This window comes from Gopherus evgoodei, chromosome 4, assembly GCF_007399415.2.
Source record: "Gopherus evgoodei ecotype Sinaloan lineage chromosome 4, rGopEvg1_v1.p, whole genome shotgun sequence".
Taxonomy (NCBI): Eukaryota; Metazoa; Chordata; order Testudines; family Testudinidae; genus Gopherus; species Gopherus evgoodei.
This window is the reverse complement of record NC_044325.1, coordinates 61191731-61210357: the sequence shown is the minus strand read 5'-3', so window position 1 is coordinate 61210357 and position 18627 is coordinate 61191731. Positions and strand designations below refer to the sequence as shown.

The window sequence follows — 18627 nt, the reverse complement described above, 5'->3', positions numbered from 1 at the left end:
TGAAAAATCAAAACAAAAACATTAAAATGATTTGAAATGTTCTGTAATTCTCTTTCTTCAATCAATTCTCTATATAACCATATAAAATTGCAAATTCACAAAGTTCAAAGAACCAAAAGCAATTAACAAAGGTGGATTTTTTAAAAAAATTCTTAATTGTCTTATGCTGCTTTTGTCCTGCCTCCTGTACTTTGTATATTATATTCTGTATGTTTTCTATTTAGGCTGTAAGCTCTGTCTCCTTAGTTGTCTGCAAAACACCTAGCACACATTTGGGAACTTTGGTTCCAATTTCGAGCTGTGGTCATGCTGAGCTCACTGCAGCTTTGGCTGGGATAGATGGACATCATGGACATATACTACATTTGTGGCTAGTTGATTCCAGGACTGGTCAGGAACTGGTTCAGCCTTCAGCGTAAGCTAGAGCAGCTTTTGGGCAATCTAGAATATACTGGAGCATACAGCCCATCTAGCCAAATTCCTCTTCCTAGGCCATATCCCAGACGCACCACCTGTGGGAGGTTTCAGAGGAGTAGCTGTGTTAGTCAGTATCAGCAAAAACAAGGAGGAGTCCTTGTGGCCCCTTAGAGACTAAAACATTTATTTAGGCATAAGCTTTCGTGGGCTATAACCCACTTCATCAGATGCATGGAGTAAAAAATGCAGTAGGCAGGTATAAATATACAGCACATAAAAGATGATAGTTGCCTTACCAAGTGGGGGGTCAGTGCTAATGAGGCCAATTTCAATCAGGGGACAGTCTCACCTAGTGGTCTGAGAAAGCATCAGAAGTCAGGAGCCAAAGCCAAGGGTCATATTGGAGGCCAGGACTGGGAACCAGAGCTAAGAGTTGAGCCAGATTCAGTACTCAGCTATGGGTTAAATCGGAAGGCAGGAACTGAGCAAGCAGGGTATCAGGCAAGGAGAGGTTCAAGGCAGGGGCAGGACTGTGGCAAGGCTGGGGGCAAAGCAGGAACAAGTTATTGACGTGAACTGGGACCATATAGATCATTGTTGCAACCAAAGTCCTGTAGTGGCACCAAATCTTGTATAAAGGGTTCAAAGAGTGTGTCTAAGACCCTTTTATACAAGATTATAGTTTGCTGGTTATGGTTATGCTGTCTGTTTATGTGTATCATTTTTGTAGTTGAAGTTATGAATATTGGCTCTATACTGTCCATATTTCAAACTTATGCTAAGCTTCTGGGTGACGCCCCAGACAAGTTGGTGTCAGCTCTGCCTAACCTGCTTGATGGCCCATTAAGGACCACAACAAGGAACAGAAATGTGGGAGATGAGGGTGTGCAAGGTGGGATTTAAACAAAAGCTGAGAGGCTCCTGTAATCAGTTGCCTCTAGAAGATGAGTCTTGAAAAACACCCAATATCCCAAGACTCGAGACAAGATTGCAAGAGTTAGCAGTGTCTTTTGGGTGAGAGTGAAGGTTCTGTTTCCTGATTAGTATAAACATATTAAAAATCAGTAAGGAGAAAACCAGTGCAGTGGGGACTGAAGAAGCACATGAGCACCTGGAAGGAGAATGCAACAGCACTCTTCACCCTACTGCCTGTCTTTACACAGTCAATAGGGTCCATGCTAAAAGTGTGATTTGCTTATTAATGATATTTACAATATCCTGAACACTGTAACAGGTAACTGCAAGCTCGCTGTGATGTAGCAGTACATGTTCCTATTGCTGGGCTCATTCAAGAGGCCCTGTTAAGCCTTGGTTAACAGTGGATAATGCTAATTACAGTACGTACATCAAAATAAAATAAAATGAAATGGCCAAGGTGGTGTGCGGGGGAAGTAGGAACAACCGCCTTCTCACTCTGAAGGATGAGGTGACTGTGTTAAGAGTCATGATCAGCTTTGTACATGTTACATGATAAGAAGTAGCTCAACTATTCTCCCCTTCCCCTCCCACAGACGCTCCCCACCTGCCCAAGTGAAAAGCTCCACCATGGTGACCTACCCAGATATTTCCTGGGTCAGGACTCAGGTAGAACATCTCTTTGGATTTACCTGGAGTACTAACTTCCCATGTGTTCCCAACTTCTTCAGGGCATTTCTCATTATCTCCCCTTTTTTATTTTACTCCTGAATCCCTCTTCTGCTGGAGTCACTAGAGAATTCTCATGACCTCAAGGTGAGTGAAGGCTAAAGCTGGGGTCACATTAGTAACAAGAGCAGATCAGACCTCCTAAACAATGTTGGACATGGGTCTAGGAGCTGAACTCGAGATGTCTATATCCCAGGCAATTGCAATTCAGTCTTGTTTAGTGATGCCCAGCGATAGGCCTTCTATACAGAGTGCCTATCCCCCTCCTACTCCCAATCATTCATGTCCCTTCTAGTTCTACCTCTCCCAGTGCTGCCAGCCTGCCATCGTGTGGGGATGTTTCCCAAGCAGAAGTTGGTTCCCCTGCATGTCCCCACAGTGCCATTCCTGCATTTTCAGTTGAGAGAGAAGAATCCTCCTCAGCTAGTGTCCCTGGTTCCCCTTTCAGGTGGTGACAGAAGGAAGTCCACTGGCTGGGTTTCCACCTCTCCTTCAGGGGCTCAGACACACAGTCTGTTTTGATGGGATGTTCTCTCTAAACCATGGACATTTCAACTCCTCCTCTTGCCTTTCATCTGACTAACTCACCTTCTGTACTTTCACTCCACTGGCTACCACGTATCTTCCATCTTTACAACCAGGAGTAAGGCCTCTGCTCCCTGTCCTGGGCTCCAAGAAACCTAGCTCTGTGCTGTGGAGACTCTGATATTCTTTCAGAGATTTCTCATATCGGAAGCTTTTCTCACACATGCCACACTGATGTGGCTGTTCCCTGACATGGACCTGCTGGTGTGTTTCTACCTCAGGCTTCCCTGTGAAGCTTTCCCCACACTCAGTGCGGCACTGCAGCCCTTCTCCTAGGTCATTACCCTGATGGCCGACAGACCCGCCATGGCTTTTAGCAGCAGGGCCACCCTGGTGGGGTCTCTCTTCCAGGTGATTTCTTTAGTGCTTCATGAAGCTCAAGGCAGATACACCTTGTAACCCAAGAAAGCATGCAGGGATTTGCCCATGTGACTCCAGACTCCATTTTGCTGTAATTGTAAGGACAAAGAGGTGTTCTTACACCTGGAAAAGACTATAAAAGGCTGATGTCTCATCTCCATCTTGTCTTCAATCCTGCTTCATACCTCTGGAGGGACTTTGCTACAAACAGAAGCTCTACACAAAGGACTGATGACCCAACCCAGCTGTGGATGTACTCCAGAAACTTGCTTTGAACCTGTAGTTTATTCCATCACTACTGCAAGCCTGAACCAAGGACTTTGCCATTACTGTATGTAATTGATTCCATTTAACCAGTTCTAGCTCTCACCTATATCTTTTTCCTTTTATCAATAAACCTTTAGATTTTACATTATAAAGAACTAGCAACAACATGATTTGTGGGTAAGATCTGATTTGTATATTGACCTGGGTCAGGAGCTTTGTCTTTTGGGATGAAGAGAACATTTTTTTTTTTTACTGGGGTATTGGTTTTCATAACCATTTGTCCTCATAACAAGTGGCACTGGTGGTAATACTGGGAAACAGGAGTGTCTAAGGGAACTGCTAATTCAAATAATGATAAATAATACTAATTTGTGGAGGAGATGCCACAGGACTTAATGCTGTCCCAAAAGGACTTACTGTCTACCCTACACTACAAACTTTTGCTGGCATAGCTATGTCACAAGTTGTGATCCCTGACCAAAATAGTTGTGCTAGCAGAAGCCCCTAGTGTCAATGAGGTTATCCTGCAAAAACTGCACTTTTGCTGGCATAGCTTATTTCACTTATTTGGAATAAGCTAAGCTAAGCTTTCAAAAAACAGCTTTGCCAGCATAAGCTATGATCACACTTTAACAGTATAGCCGTTGATCTCCCGACCAGGGAGGCTAGACCTTGGCCCCTTCCCTGCTGTCCCCTCTCCTCCGCAGCCATGCCACCAGGCGGTCAGCACTCTGGGTGGCAGGGCTGCGTGCTCCTGCAGGCAGCATGGCAGCCGGGCGGTGCAGCTGCAAGACATGATGCTCTGAGCGGCATGGTAAGGGGGCCAAGAGGGCCAGAGGGTTAGATAAGGGGCGAGAGATCCTGGGGCGCAGTCAGGTGACAGGTAGTAGGAGGGGGGTTGGATAGGGGGTGGGGGCCCAGGAGGGGCCGGTCAGGAGACAAGAAGCAGGAGGGTTGGATAGGTCAGGGGAAGAGGGAGGCAGCTATGGGGTGGGGGTCAGGCTGTTTGGGGAGGCACAGCCTTCCCTACCCAGACCTCCATACAGTTTTGCAACCCCGATGTGGCCCTCCGACTGAAAAGTTTGCGCACCCCGCCCTGAGAAGTTATAGTGCTATTACCTCTTTTGACCCCGAGGTGGTGATGAAAAACAGCTTATCTTCACTAGAGGTATTTGATACTGTTCAGTAGCAAAAACATTATTAAATTTGGCAGCCCTGACTAAACAAACCAGTTACACTATTATCCTAAAAGCTACATACACGGTCATGTGGCTTTTCTTATTAAATAAAATAATTTGGTACTGCAAAATCTTGATTTATCTGTACATCCAATATCCTGAGTGCTGCTAACCTTTTGTATAGTTTTATTTTTTTTCATTTCTGCAACATACATACATTATAATGACAAGTTACTTACTCATCACCACTTATTTTCAGGAAGTTAGAATTGTTTAAAATAAAATTACACTTTGTATTTTGCAGTAATATACTTAATTCTTCTTCATGTCAGTACAGTCTTTTTTATTTCCAGTTGATGATAGCATTGTTTTGAGATATATTTTAGTAATAATACAAGAGAATATGTTGGTAGTGGGATGAAGTACAAGGTCTATCCAGTATTCATCCACACTGACAATTATTTTTATTGGGGTAGAATTACTGTACAATTATTTCATTTCAACACATATTCCATCATGTTGCTTTTCTACAGTTTTGTTTGTTCTGGCATATGGATATGGAAGCTGTAGAGTTGTTCCCTCAGATTTTAATCTGAAAGAAAAATGTCAAGTACAGAATCTGCCCATAAAAACATGCTGTACTGTTTTCGAAACATGACAAATATAACATTTTTATATATGCTTTTTAAAAGAAGTATAAAATGTGTAAGGCAGTGTTCTTTAGTAGTCAGAGCACAGCACTCTGAGCCATGAGCTCTTGAGTCTTATCTGCCATTAGTTCTGCCACTGACCCACTTACCTGCCTCACAGTGGTGTTGTGAGAACCAGTAAATTAATAGCTGTACAGTGCTTTGAAGATGTAATGCACTATATACCTGCTAAATCCACAATATTAAATAATCTTTACTGGAGAGATCCATACTTTCCTTTAACAGACATGATTTGAAAAACAGGTTAAACAGGAACAAAGTGAGGTTTTTTTTAAAGGAGGAAAAGAGGCTGATGAAAAGCCCAGTAAATTACACAGTAGAATTATTAAATAGTAGATCCGCAGCCTTTGCCAAAATTATATTGAATATCAGATCCACCTTATGATTTGTGATGTTCCAGCCAGAAGGAAGCATTAGATGATGAATTACCTTCCCATTCCAGTCTCATTGCACAAGGAGATATATCTAGTAGTTAGTTACACACACACACACACACACACACACACACACACACACACACACACACACACACACACACACACACACCCTTCATAATGTTGAGGAGGAGATTGGGCTGGCCTGTAACCTGCAAATTCAGTTCTGTTTCCTCTCAAACTCTTTGTCTTGTCCATTTAGATTGTAAGATCGTCAGGGTAGGGACTGTCTCTTACTATGTGCCAGGCACAAAGGGAATCAGATTTTGGTTGGAGCCTCTAGGTGCTACTCTAATACAAATTAAGAAAATAAAATAAAAATTAATAATCATAATTAATACAATAACCACAGGGCCTGATAATTTTCCTGGAAGTCTCTGCAGTTTCTCCAAGCACTAACAATCCTTTTATATTTTGTTTTGCTTTAATTAGTCACTAGATGTTGATGGGAATTAATTACTGTGTTACAAAAAGAATCCCTCTAGACCCTCAGTGGTTCCCAAAGTGGAGTTCGCAAACCCATAGGGGTTCACAGAATGTTACAGGGGGTTCGCCAGAAAAATTTCACAAATGGAGGCCAGAGGACCCCAACCATGGGAGCAGCAGGTGGGACCTGGTTGCCCAGCAGAAGGCCCCCCCAGGAAGAACGGGCCCAGGCAGTTGGGGCTGGCAGCCTGAACCCTGCCCGTCGGGGGGAGCCAGCAGCCCAAACCCCAGCGCTCCACATGGGGCTGGCTGCCCAAGCCCCAGGAAGACCAGGGCTAGGCAGTTGGGGCTGGCAGCCCCAGCCCTGCCACCATCAGCAGGGGAGCCGGCAGTAGTTCCAGACTTCCAAGAGCTATGCAGAGCGAAGCAAGCACATCATCACACTGAGGAACTTAAACTTAAATCCCTGGGAATACTCATTTTTAGGAGGGGGTTCACAAGATTTCACAATTTAGTGAAAGGGGTTCACGGGCTGTTAAAGTTTGGGAACCAGTGCTCTAGACATCACACTGTTCTCTGAGATTCTCTCTACAGCTATTAAAAAAATATACAAGGAAGCATCCCTGCCACCATCATCACTACCAAACATCAAAAAGTATTTAGCTGGCTTCTTTTAACAATGTATTTTGCAACCATGATGTGTTATGGACACAGTTCAGGACATGGATCCCTGCTTGGGAAAATCAGCATCTCCAGATGTGTGTTGTGCAGTCAAATAATACCCAGATATTTTAGGACTTATGGTAATATGATACTTTCCCTTCTTTTGGTACTGGTTTTGCCAACATGGCACCAAATTTCTCAACATAGTACAAAGTAAGTCATTAGAAAAGGACCTGTAATAGTTTTATATATCCAGATATCCACAACTGATATGCTCTTAATTCAGTAAGAAAAAATTATATATACATCAAGACAGTTTGCAGGAAGTTTACAGTTCCCCAAGTCACTTGTGAAATGTCATCAGTTTGTGACATTGGATTGCAACGTGAAAGATATTTTACACATCATCTTGCTTTGCAACATGCCAACACAGTGTCACAAGGTTATTACCTACATTGAACACACTCAGGAAAATAAGCCTACCTTGTGTTTAAATGCAAATAGTCTTTGAGTTATTCAAGCACCAAAGGTTCTCAAAGTTCTTAAAGCATGAAGATACATTTTTAATTTTCTCACTCAGATAAGGAACATCATCAAACCTTCTCGATCCAAAAATGGAGAGGGAGCAAGGGACCTGCGGCCAAATTACCGCCAAAGACCCGGACGTGCTGCCCCTCACCGTTGGCCGCCCTAAGCAGCTGCTTGCTAGGCTGGTGCCAGGAGCCGGTCATGAGTGTAAGGTATGTTGTGGGGATGGTGAGATGGAGGGGGGAGTAGAGATGGGGCAGTGATGAGGCTGTGACTCTGAGGGGCAGAAGTGGTTGGGGTCAGGGCCGGTGCAACAATTTAGGTGACCTAGGTGGTCGCCTAGGGCGCTGGGATTTGGGGGGCGCCATTTTCTTTGGCAGTGGCTGCGGCAGCAGGATCTTCGGCCGCCTCAGTAGCTGCCGGAGTGTGAGAAGGGCCGCCTGTAGCAAGTAAGGGGGGGCGGCAAGCAGGGGAACTCCCCGCCCCCACCTCACTCCTGCGCCGCCTCCTCCCCGAGCCCGCTGTGGCTGCTTCACTTCTCCCCCCTAAGCTGATTGGTGCCGCAAGCCTGGGAGGCAGGAGAAGTGAAGCAGCGACGGCATGCTCAGGGTGCTCGTCATCGTAGCAGGGGTGAGCTGGGACGGGGGGGGGTGCCTCAGGATGGAGAGTTGCTGTGGGGGTCGCCTAAGGGCGCGGACGCGAGGGGGAGTGCAAGGTGGAAGTTTCACCTAGGGCGCAAAACATCCTTGCACCAGCCCCGGTGCCCGGGGAGAGAGGGGAGAGTTGGGGCAAGGACACTGAATGGGGAAGCTGGTGAACCTCGCAGGGCTGGGGAAGCAGGGACTGCTGTGGAGGGGTGGTGGGACGCGTTAGCTAAAGGCTGGTGACAATGGGGACGTGAAATCGGGGGACGGGTGAGACCAGCGGGGGCTGGAGCCAGGCAGGGCGAGGGAGGGATGCTGCTTTTCCTGCGGGCTGCCCCGGGCGGGCATGTGGGGTTACACGAGAGCGCTGGTGCGCAGGTAGAGGCTGAGGCTGCCGGGTGACGTGCGCGTGCAGTTCCCCCGGTCACCACCAGGGGAGGCGGTTTCGTTGCGCGGTGCCAAGGCCTCCGGGGGGGAAGGGGCAGGCCGCCGTGGCCAGCCCCGGCTCTCTCCGGCCCGGCATGCAGCGCGCCGCAGTTTGAACGGCGCAGGCTCTGCGGAGTGGGCCCCGGCGCTAGGACTGCCCCGGATCAGCGCCGCCTCCTCGGCTCGAGTGGCCCGGGCAGCGCGGGACCATGAGCAGCGGGTGAGTGGGCAGCCGGGTTCTCGGGACCGCTCCTGGTCACGGCCCTTCCCGCTTTGGAGCTGAGCCCGGGGCCGCTCCCTCTGCCGGGCAGCGCGGAGTCCCAGCCCGCGGCTCAGTCGGGATCCCTGGCATGGATCTGCCTGGGGCGGGGGCGCCTTTGCGGCGGGGCACAGCGAGGTTGTCCGTCATGTGTTAGGCCCCGGCTGGTGCCAGATGAGATCCGTGGGGGAGGGGCTGACAGGGCCTGTCTCTCCAGCCGTATCTCTTCCGGGACAGGTGTTGCTGCCGGCGGGGGGGTGCGCGCCTCTCGTGACACTTCTCGCAGCTCGGCCTTTCCCAGGGCGTGGGCTGCCCCCTGGCAGCAGCCCTGCGCCTCTCGTCTCCTACCCGCCCGGTGGGCGACCTGGCCACCTTTCTCTCCTCGCCCGTGCTGTGCCTTTCGTGCGCATTGGCTGCCCCTTGGAAGGAGACGTTACCTGTGCCATTAAGTACGTGATCAGTCCCTTCATTTTACCTGGGAGAGTATCTTCAAATAGTTGCACTCCCAAATAAGCAAGATCAGGCAGATCTGCGTTTTCTAACAGGATGATGATACAAGCTCCAATTTAAAAAGAGACATGAGAGGTACCAGGACTGCCGAAAAGCCTATCCTGAGTTTTGCAGGTATTTACTTTGTTCAATGGGGAACTGATGTTTTACTCCTGGGAAAAAGGAGGAAAGTCCTTAGATATCTACGGACAGTTTGTGGCTGAACCGTGCATTGCTTTGCTAAAGGGAGTTTTGGTTTTCTGAGGAAAATACATGACTTGTGCTGGAGTCATTAAGTATATTTAGGTTTAATTACTAATGTCTGAACAAGTTTAGATAAAATCCAAAGAAATGATTTAATTTGTAATATCTATTAACATTTTTAGGACTTTTGAAAAAAAAAATTCTAAAAATAACTTTTTTTCACTGTAATGTATGTTACATTTTTTAGGACTGGCACATTCTTGGTTATAGATGTACTTCCCCTTTCCCCACCCCTTCCCTTTCCATTCCTCCTAAACTTCCTGCCTTAAACAGAGAATTTGATAGCTATGCTGGGTGTTCCATAGAAAATTAAATGTAATTTCAAAGGGAATTTGTAATTTGTTAGTCGTGTTTGTTAGAAGGAATAAATAAAAGCCATTATCAAAACTATTCCATTCAAGATAGTTCTATTCTAGGTCTAAAAAACATTGATATATAGTCTTAAATGTTATGGATAGGTCTGTTGTACAAAGAATTTTATTGAATTAGTAAAACGAGCATTAGTTTGAATTCATAAACTTGTATTTCAGAATTGTAGTTATAATAATCATGCTTGCAGGAGGGCCAGACATGGTGCATCTATGTGTATTTTTTCTACCCAGTTGTCTTGTCTGTGTTACAGCTGAAATCAGACCAGAACAAACCCTGTTGTAAAGGAGACAAGCTATCAACATGGCATTTAATTAGTTTAAAAATAATGCGTTAAAAGTCTCTGTCTACCCTTTTGCTAGTAAGGCACTGAATGGTACCTTGCAGCCACCAAGACCTTGTCTTAGTTTAAAACCGCTTGTTGGGAGTGGAAGTGTTTTGGCGGCAGGAGAACTTACAAACAGTGGCTACGCTGAGCACCTTTTAGCAACGCAGCTGTAGTGACAGGACTATGTCACTAAAAGCTGCGTAGTGTAGACATAGCCAAACTGTGGCAGGTAAAGTGTAAAAGTATACTAAGGTGAGCCAGAAAGAATTTGAGCAGCAACTTACTAAAGAAGCAAAAAGTAATGGTAAAAAAATTCTTTAAGTACATCGGAAACGGGAAGCATGCCAAACAGACAGTGTGGCCATTACATGACCAAGGTGTTAAATGAGCACTTAAGGGAAAATAAAGTCATTGAAGACCAATGTTTAGCTTCTCTGCACTGCAGAGGATGTGGTGTAGATACCCACATCAGAGCTATTCTTGGGCAACAAATCCGAAGTACTCTCCCACGTTGATGTGTCAATAGAAGAGGTTTCAGAACAAATTGATAAAAAGTAATGTCACCAGGAGTAGAGGGTTTTCTCCCAGGAGTTCTGAAGGAACTCAAATATGAAATTGCGGAACTACTAACTGGTATGTAAAGTATCTCTGAAAGAAGCCTCAGTAGTAGATGGCTGGATGGTAGCTAATGTAATGCTGATTTACTTTTTTGAGGGCTTCAGAGGTAATCCTGGCAACTGTAGCTGGTGGCCCTAACTTCTGTATTGGGCAAATTGGTAGAATCTATAGTAAAGCACGATTATTGAACTCACAGATAAATATGGTATGTTGGGGAAGATTCAACACGGCTTTTGTAAAGGGAAGCCATGCCTCACCAATCTTTAAAACATTTTGAGCGTGTCAGCAAACATGTGGATAAGACTGCTGAACTTGAATTAATATGCAAATTAGATACAGTTAACTTAGGTTTAAACAGAGACTGCGAATGGTTGGGTCATTACACTGATTGAATCTATTTCCCTGTGTTAAGTTCTCCTCACACCTACTATGGGTCATCTCGATTATCACTTCAAAGGTTTTTTTTTCTCCTGCTGATGATAGCTCATCTCAATTGATTGGACTCTTATAGTTGGTATGCGTACTTCCACCTTTTCATGTTCTCTGTATGTATAAATATCTTCTGTCTGCGTGTTCCATTCTATGCATCCAAAGAAGTGAGCTGTAGCCCACGAAAGCTTATGCTGAAATAAATAAGGATGATTCAGTTGATACACCTCTACCCCAATATAATGCTGTCCTCAGGAGCCAAAAAATATTACTGCGTTATAGGTGAAACCACGTTATATTGAACTTGCTTTGATCCACCAGAGTGCGCAGTCCGTCCGCTCCCCCTCCTCCCCGGAGCACTGCTTTACCGCGTTATATCCAAATTTGTGTTATATCAGGTTACGTTATAAAGGGGTAGAGGTGTATAGGGTATTTGGATTTTCAAAAAGCCTTTGACAAGGGTCCTCACCAAAGCCTCTTAAGGAAACTGTTTCTTAAGGAAATATGGGATAACAGGGAGGGGCCCCTTGTGGATCAGTAACTGGTTTAAAATATAGGAAACAAAGGGTAGGAATAAGTGGTCCATTTCCACAATGGAGAGAGGTAGATAGTAGGATCCCCCAAGATTCTGTACTGGGACCTGTGCTGTTCAACATACTTCCTTTCTCAGATCATTAATGAGTGAACAGTGAAGTGGCAAAGTTTGCAGATGACACAAAATTATTCAGGATAGTTAAATAAGCGGGTGAAATTTAAAGCTCACTTCATATTTTTGAGGTTAACAAGCAGAGATCTGTTATTTTAAATGGATTAATTTAAGTTTATGTAAATCTTTGTGTAGACAAAGCAGTTTGTATTTTCACATATGAGCTGATAGATAGTAATCCAAGACTTGAATACAACATGTTGAAGACAAGGCCCATAAGAGCCTTCAGAGAACCTAGAACAATAGCTTTGAGAGATCTCAGTGGGGTATTACTGATGCTTACTGGTGATTTTAAATGTTGGTATTAATTATTTCATTATATAAGAAAGGAGAGAGAGAGGATCACAGATCTGTGCAGTTTACTGTGAGTTGATCTTATATCGGTGCCATGTGTGCGTTGCGTATTGGAGAATAGTACCACTTATTTTTTTCCTAACCAAGAAAGATCCCAAGAAGCCACATATATACTCAATCCCCACCATGGAGGAGCTAAGATAAAGGAGCCCGCTAATGCTGAGAACACGTACAGTCACAATCTACTGAGAGTAATTTTTCATTTTGTTTAATCATAGGGGTGGAACTTGTTATGAGGGGGTGCTCACAAACACTCTCGGATTTAGATTGGGCTCCGCTGAAGAAGGATTAAACACAGAATGATCTTGTTTTTCCTGCACAAAAGTGCATCTGCCTTGGCATAGTGTAAACAGCCACAAAGTGAAACTGGCAGCTTACAAAATTGCTTATCAGTATTCTTTTAAGCAGACTGAATCAATCTTAGTTTTAGTATTGCTCTTTCTTGTAAACATTGAGGGCCAAGGAAAAGTGTGACATTCTCTCTGCTTCATGTTTAAAATTAAACCTAAATTCCTACCTTAATGCAAGTATTCACACTAATAATTTTTAATTAAGGTGCATTGAACCCATAAATTATCATATCAAAATGTGCAGTCTTGCAGATAGGCTGATTGAATGTTCTCTCGTCGCTCTAATTTCAATATCTCAAGCTTCTAATCTTCTAAACTGGAAGCCTTTAACTACAAATTCCTAAAACTGAGGGAGAAAAATCTCTTAAAATTCCATATTAAAGGCCACTATCCTCTCTTTAATAAACTAATTAGGTATATTATTCTATATATTATAAAACAAATCATAGGTTTCTTTCAGTTAGAATACTGGAGACAATCAACAATATGAAGCAATAACTAATATTTTCTCTTGGTTTTGTTAGGTGACCAGTTGCTTGCTATCTATAATGCCTCAGGGTTTTTAATATGGAAATATGTACTCATAGATATATTGAGTGGGCTTAAGAGTGTTTCATTTTTTAATACATGTTTGAAAAGATCTGTGTAGCTACTTGAAGCAATGACTGTCTTTCTGTGTGTTGGGAAGGTACCTGCAATAGCATGAATTCCCAAACAAACTTTGTTAAATTAGGCCTTGTCTTTGCTAGGAAAAAATATGTTTCCTAAAACACGTGAAAACTACAGATTGCTAGTCTTCTAGAATTTTACTCCTTGTTGGTTACTATGTGGTAAAAAGACACCTTCCTCATCTTCCCCCCATGTGGACTCACCTGGTCACTCAAATATCTTTCCTTGCAATGCAAACACTAAAAAGCAAGGAATTACAGCTGCAGTGATATCTAATACAGTATCGGTCTACAATACTCCATTGTACTGAATGCCCTTTTTAAAATGCTGAATTTTAATTCAGGAATACTACTGCAGTCAGTGTATGCACATCAAACAATTTGAAAATAACATTACAGTGCACAGCCTTGGAACACACCATTTAAAGTAATACCAATTATACTGTTAAAATACGATATTGCACTAGGTGGAGGAAGAAGGCAAAGTGGATTACATATTCAATTTATTACCTTAGTAAAATCAGACTACTAAACAAATTTATGCTTAAATGTCTATGTACATTCATAATATCACAAGTGATGCGCTGTGGTGGGATTTTTTTTTTCCTTTTTCACTTTCTTGATGTGTGCGCTGAGGGTGATGGTATTGCCAAAAAGACTTAGTGTGAATTTAGTGTCATTGTGGTAGCAGGGGCTTGGAGATTGCTGGGTTAGATGGGACTGTTCCCTTAACTTATGATATTCTTGATTTTTTTAGTGTTTGTGTTGTGAGGACATAATCTCAAATAACCTTAACTCAAAGTTAACAAAGCTTTCTGTGACCATTTTTACTTTTCTTAATGTTACATGTATATGTGGGGACAGAGGAGCTGTCTATGGAGCTAGGAAAGTAATCAGATCTCTTCCATTTAAAACTGTGCACCAGACGGAGAAAGATTCAACCGATGTGCCAGCTTTATTTGGTGGCGCACAAAGCTTTTTTATGTGAAGTTGGGTGAACATGGAAGCCTAAAAAGCTTTGAGTGCTGGCTGGAGAAAGCTTGGTTTTAGACTTTCTATGCCAGGAATGTAATGTTTCACACTGAATAGAATTCTCTTTTCCAAATAGTAGCAAAAAAACTGTGGTATAGGCTACTTTCTAAGTTCATTAATGTGGTTAATGTATTAACTCTGTGGCTCTAGTTCTCCACTACGCCAATGGCTCTCAACCTTTCCAGACTACTGTACCCCTTTCAAGAGTCTGATTTGTATTGTGTACCCCAAGTTTCACCTCATTTAAAAACTTACAAAATCAGACGGAAAAATACAAAAGTGTCACAACACATTATTACTGAAAAATTGCTTACTTTCTCATTTTTACCATATAATTATAAAATAAATCAATTGGAATATAAATATTGTACTTACATTTCAGTGTATAGTATACAGAGCAGTATAAACAAATCATTGTCTATGAGATTTTAGTTTGTACAGACTTTGCCAGTGCTTTTTATATAGCCTGTTGTAAAACTAGTTAAATATCTAGATGAGCTGATGTACTGCCTGGAAGACCTCTGTGTACCCCTGGCTAAAAACCACTACACTACTGCTGCTAGGGGTTTGGAATGAGTCCCATGTGAGGAGAGATTAAAGAGGCCAGGACTTTTCAGCTTGGAAAAGAGGAGACTAAGGGGGGATATGATAGAGGTATATAAAATCATGAGTGATATGGAGAAAGTAAATAAGGAAAAGTTATTTACTTGTTCCTATAAAACAAGAACTAGGGGCCACCAAATGAAATTAATGGGCATCAGGTTTAAAACAAATAAAAGGAAGTTCTTCTTTGCACAGCACACAGTCAACTTGTGGAACTCCTTACCTGAGGAGGTTGTGAAGGCTAGGACTATAACAGCGTTTAAAAGGGAACTAGATAAATTCATGGAGGTTAAGTCCATTAATGGCTATTAGCCGGAATGGGTAAGGAATGGTGTCCCTAGCCTCTGTTTGTCAGAGGGTGGAGATGGATGGAGGAGAGATCACTTGATCATTACCTGTTAGGTTCAGTCCCTCTGGGGCACCTGGCATTGGTCACTGTCAGTAGACAGGATACTGGGCTAGATAAACCTTTGGTCTGAACCAGTATGGCTGTTCTTATGTTATGTTCTTAACCTCATCATTGAGGATTTGCAAAAAAGAGAGCACTTGGGTGGTATAAAGATGATTTATTGCAGTGGTTCTCAAACTTTTGTACTAGTGTCCCCTTTCACATAGCAAACCACTGCTTGTAACCCCCCCCCTATAAATTAGAAACACTTTTTTAATATATATTTAACATTATTATAAATGCTGGAGGCAAAGCAGGGTTTGGAGTGGAGGCTGACAGCTTGCGACCCCTCCCCCTATGTAATAATCTCATGACCCCCTCAGGGATCCCGACCCCCAGTTTGCAAAACCGTGATTTATTGGCTCTGTGTTGGCCCCTGCTGGAGGCACGTCAGGGAAATGGGACATAAAGTACAGTTAACTTCCTGGCTGCTGGAATGTCCCTTGTGGCGGTGGATAGCCAGATGCATTCAGAGGGGCCATTAGACTCCTTAAGTTGCACAGGGGGAATGGCTCAGTGCCAACGTGGGCCAGGATCAGGGTGGGGGAATCAAGTAAGTAAGGAGTAAGAGTGGCATGGTATGTATGGTATTGCCACCCTTACTTCTGCACTGCTGCTGGTACGGTGCTGCCTTCAGAGCTGGGTACCCAGCCAACAGCCACTGCTCTCCGGCCACCCCTCGGAAAGCAGCGCAGAAGTGATACTTTCCCCCTCACCCCCACAAATAACCTTGCAGTCCTCCCTGCAACTTTTGGGTCAGGCTCCCCAATTTGAGAATTGCTGGATCCCCAGTAAAATCTGTATAGTATAGGATAAAAGCACACAGAGGGGAGACCAGATTTCACAGTCCATGACACATTTTTCATGGCCGTGAATTTGGTAGGGCCCTATCTATTATGAAGCAGTTACTAAATTGGAATGTTAAACATAGATAATTAATATCAATGTGAATATTTGTCCTTTGTTATTGTAATTAAATAATGGCATGGAGTGTACAGTTGTCTTTTTATAGGTACTTCAAACAACTAGAAAATAAAAGACAGGGACTGGCAGGGAGTTCTATTCACAGGCAGGCAGCAAGTAACTTTAAAAGGTGGGGAACGGGGGAAGGAAGAGCAAGAAAGCATGTAAAAATATTGCACTAGTGTCACTTGCAGGCGTAGTCTGTAGCAGACAATGGTCCTAGGAGGAAATTTGCCTTCAAATCAGGAAGCTGAAAGGTGTACTATCAAACTCACTTTTTTTTGGAATTTAAAAAACAAACAAAAGAAATACTTTTTGATCCTTATTTATAGTGGGATCTCCTCAGTCTTTCTGCCTTGTTAACGGACTATACAAAGTGCTGTCAATTGCACAAAGTAAACAAGTAGGTTTTTTTCACTAACTTCTGTTTTAATAATCTTGTTTGTAACAGTAATAGGAGCAGCACTTTCAGATAGATATAACTTCAAGTTGAACATCCCTTTTTAAAAGCACTTAGCACATGCTGAATGAAGTAGGCAATTGACAGCCCATAACCCAAACTTATTTGTGTGAGGGGGGAAAAAGGACACAACCCTACCTGCTTCTGTGACATAATTACAGGTGAAAGTAATATTACAGGAAAGTGCTCCTTTTCATCTTGGTCAGAGATAAGTAATATCAAAATAACTGCAGTCTGATTTATGAGAGAGCCTCGATCTAGCAGTCAGAGGGCTGGCAAGTATTAACATAAACCCATTTCCCTTTAAAGGCAATTAGCTAGAGTATGGATTGTCATTTGTCAGCCTTTGAGTCTTTGCCTCCCCTTTATAGCCTCAGCAAAGCTCTTTGCATATACTTAGTTCAGTCATCCACCTGGGTCACCTTCCGTTTAGGAGCATGTGGTGAGATTCATGACTTAATATATTGAGCTAGTCTCAGATTGCAAACAGATCCAGAACACTGAGTAATTCTCTGACTCATAAGTGGCATAGCCACAAAAGGTTGGTAAAGTCTTGGAAGAATGCTGTTTAGTTTTACACACAAAATAATCATTTGATGGATCACAAAAATAATTGCTGGCTTATAAATAGGCTTGGCAGGATTTGATTTAAATAGTTGGTAAATGTCAATTTTACTTGACACATTGAAATTAGCGAAAAAATAATCCATCAGTAACAGTTGGCAACCACAGCCTTCTCTGCACCTTGCATTTGCAGGAATCCAATGTCAGCAGCCCGACAGCTGCACAGGGAGCGCTCTGCATCCAGCTATCATAGCTCTGCTCACCTATTCTCTGGCAGGAAGTACTTTTTGCTCATGATTTGTGTCAATGTAGGAGCAGGATTTTATAATGTCCCATGAGAATTAATGTATAATCTGAGTTCATCCTGTCAGCCACCCCTTTTGAATAGCAGAAAGGAATGACAGACCAGAACAATCCTTATGACTGATTATGGTCACCCTTTTGTTTTAGGATGAGTTATAATCTCTACTATGGTTTCCTGTATGTATTACAAATTAGGCACTCTAGTTAAATATACATTTTTGTTTTATGGTTTATTAAGTAAGAGACCGGATCTTGTATTGTATCTGTGTTAAGGAGATTAGAAGAATGTTGAGGGCCTGAAGAACCAATGTGAATTGTTTTAGTTATAAGACTTAGCAAGGCTTGATTTACAATGTATTCTGCTGAATATACAATACTGCTGTCTGTATACCTTTGAAGGTTTCTGTAAGAGATTGTTTGTTTGTGTGAATGAGGAATGCATGCATCAGGAAAAGATAAGGTTTGAAAGCCATCACAAATGTCCAGATGATCAAGAAAAAGTGAGACTTGGAAGACCAGAAGACAATCAGAAAACATCCATTGTATCCGATGCTAAACATGTTAGCAGCACTGACGACCTCAGAGGTGAGGCAAACACCACCGAAGGCGAGACAGCAAATAGAAAATAACGATGGGAAGCCTGGCAATAACCATCAAATGATAACACCACTTAAGGACTAATGATTACACGATGACATTGCAAAATGCATGGACTCAAATGGGAATTTACAACTATAAAGCTGGGGTGTTTGGAACTCTGGGTTAAGTCCTGCAAAGCCTTGGAGCATCAGATTGCAACCGACAAGAGCCCAGCTCCTCACTCGTGCTCAGTCTAACTGGCCATTAGATTGACTCAAGCTACAACAGACTGGTAACTATAAACATCAAGTGGTGGGACTGTGTGTGTGTGTCTGAAAAGCATATGCTAACTGTTGTATTTTCAATAAATGCTGGGTATTTGCCTTCTCCTGAAAAGATCCCATGTGCTTTTGTATGAGTATAACATCAAGCTGCATTAGGGTGGTAACTGGAATGTAATTAAACATACAAAATAGCATCTAAATTTTATTTTTATCAAAAACAAGCCCTTAATACAGTACATGACCTGTTGTGCCATATTTATAAAGCTTGGCCACAA

The 18627-nt window shown here is 43.0% G+C and overlaps 1 protein-coding gene across 4 annotated transcripts in view; it reads left to right on the top strand.

Moving 5' to 3' along the window:
• Nucleotides 1-8344: 8344 nt before the first annotated feature.
• Nucleotides 8345-18627, top strand: part of KATNBL1 (katanin regulatory subunit B1 like 1) — a 40299-nt gene continuing 30016 nt past the window's right edge. Inside the window, exons 1-2 of one of the 4 annotated variants that reach the window (XM_030559419.1) lie at nucleotides 8345-8502; nucleotides 9087-9165. The gene's annotated coding sequence lies outside the window, so the exon portion shown is untranslated. Of the gene's footprint in view, nucleotides 8503-8529; nucleotides 8716-9086; nucleotides 9166-18627 lie in introns of those variants that run through there. The other 3 variants (XM_030559418.1, XM_030559421.1, XM_030559420.1) reach the window with 3 other exon arrangements.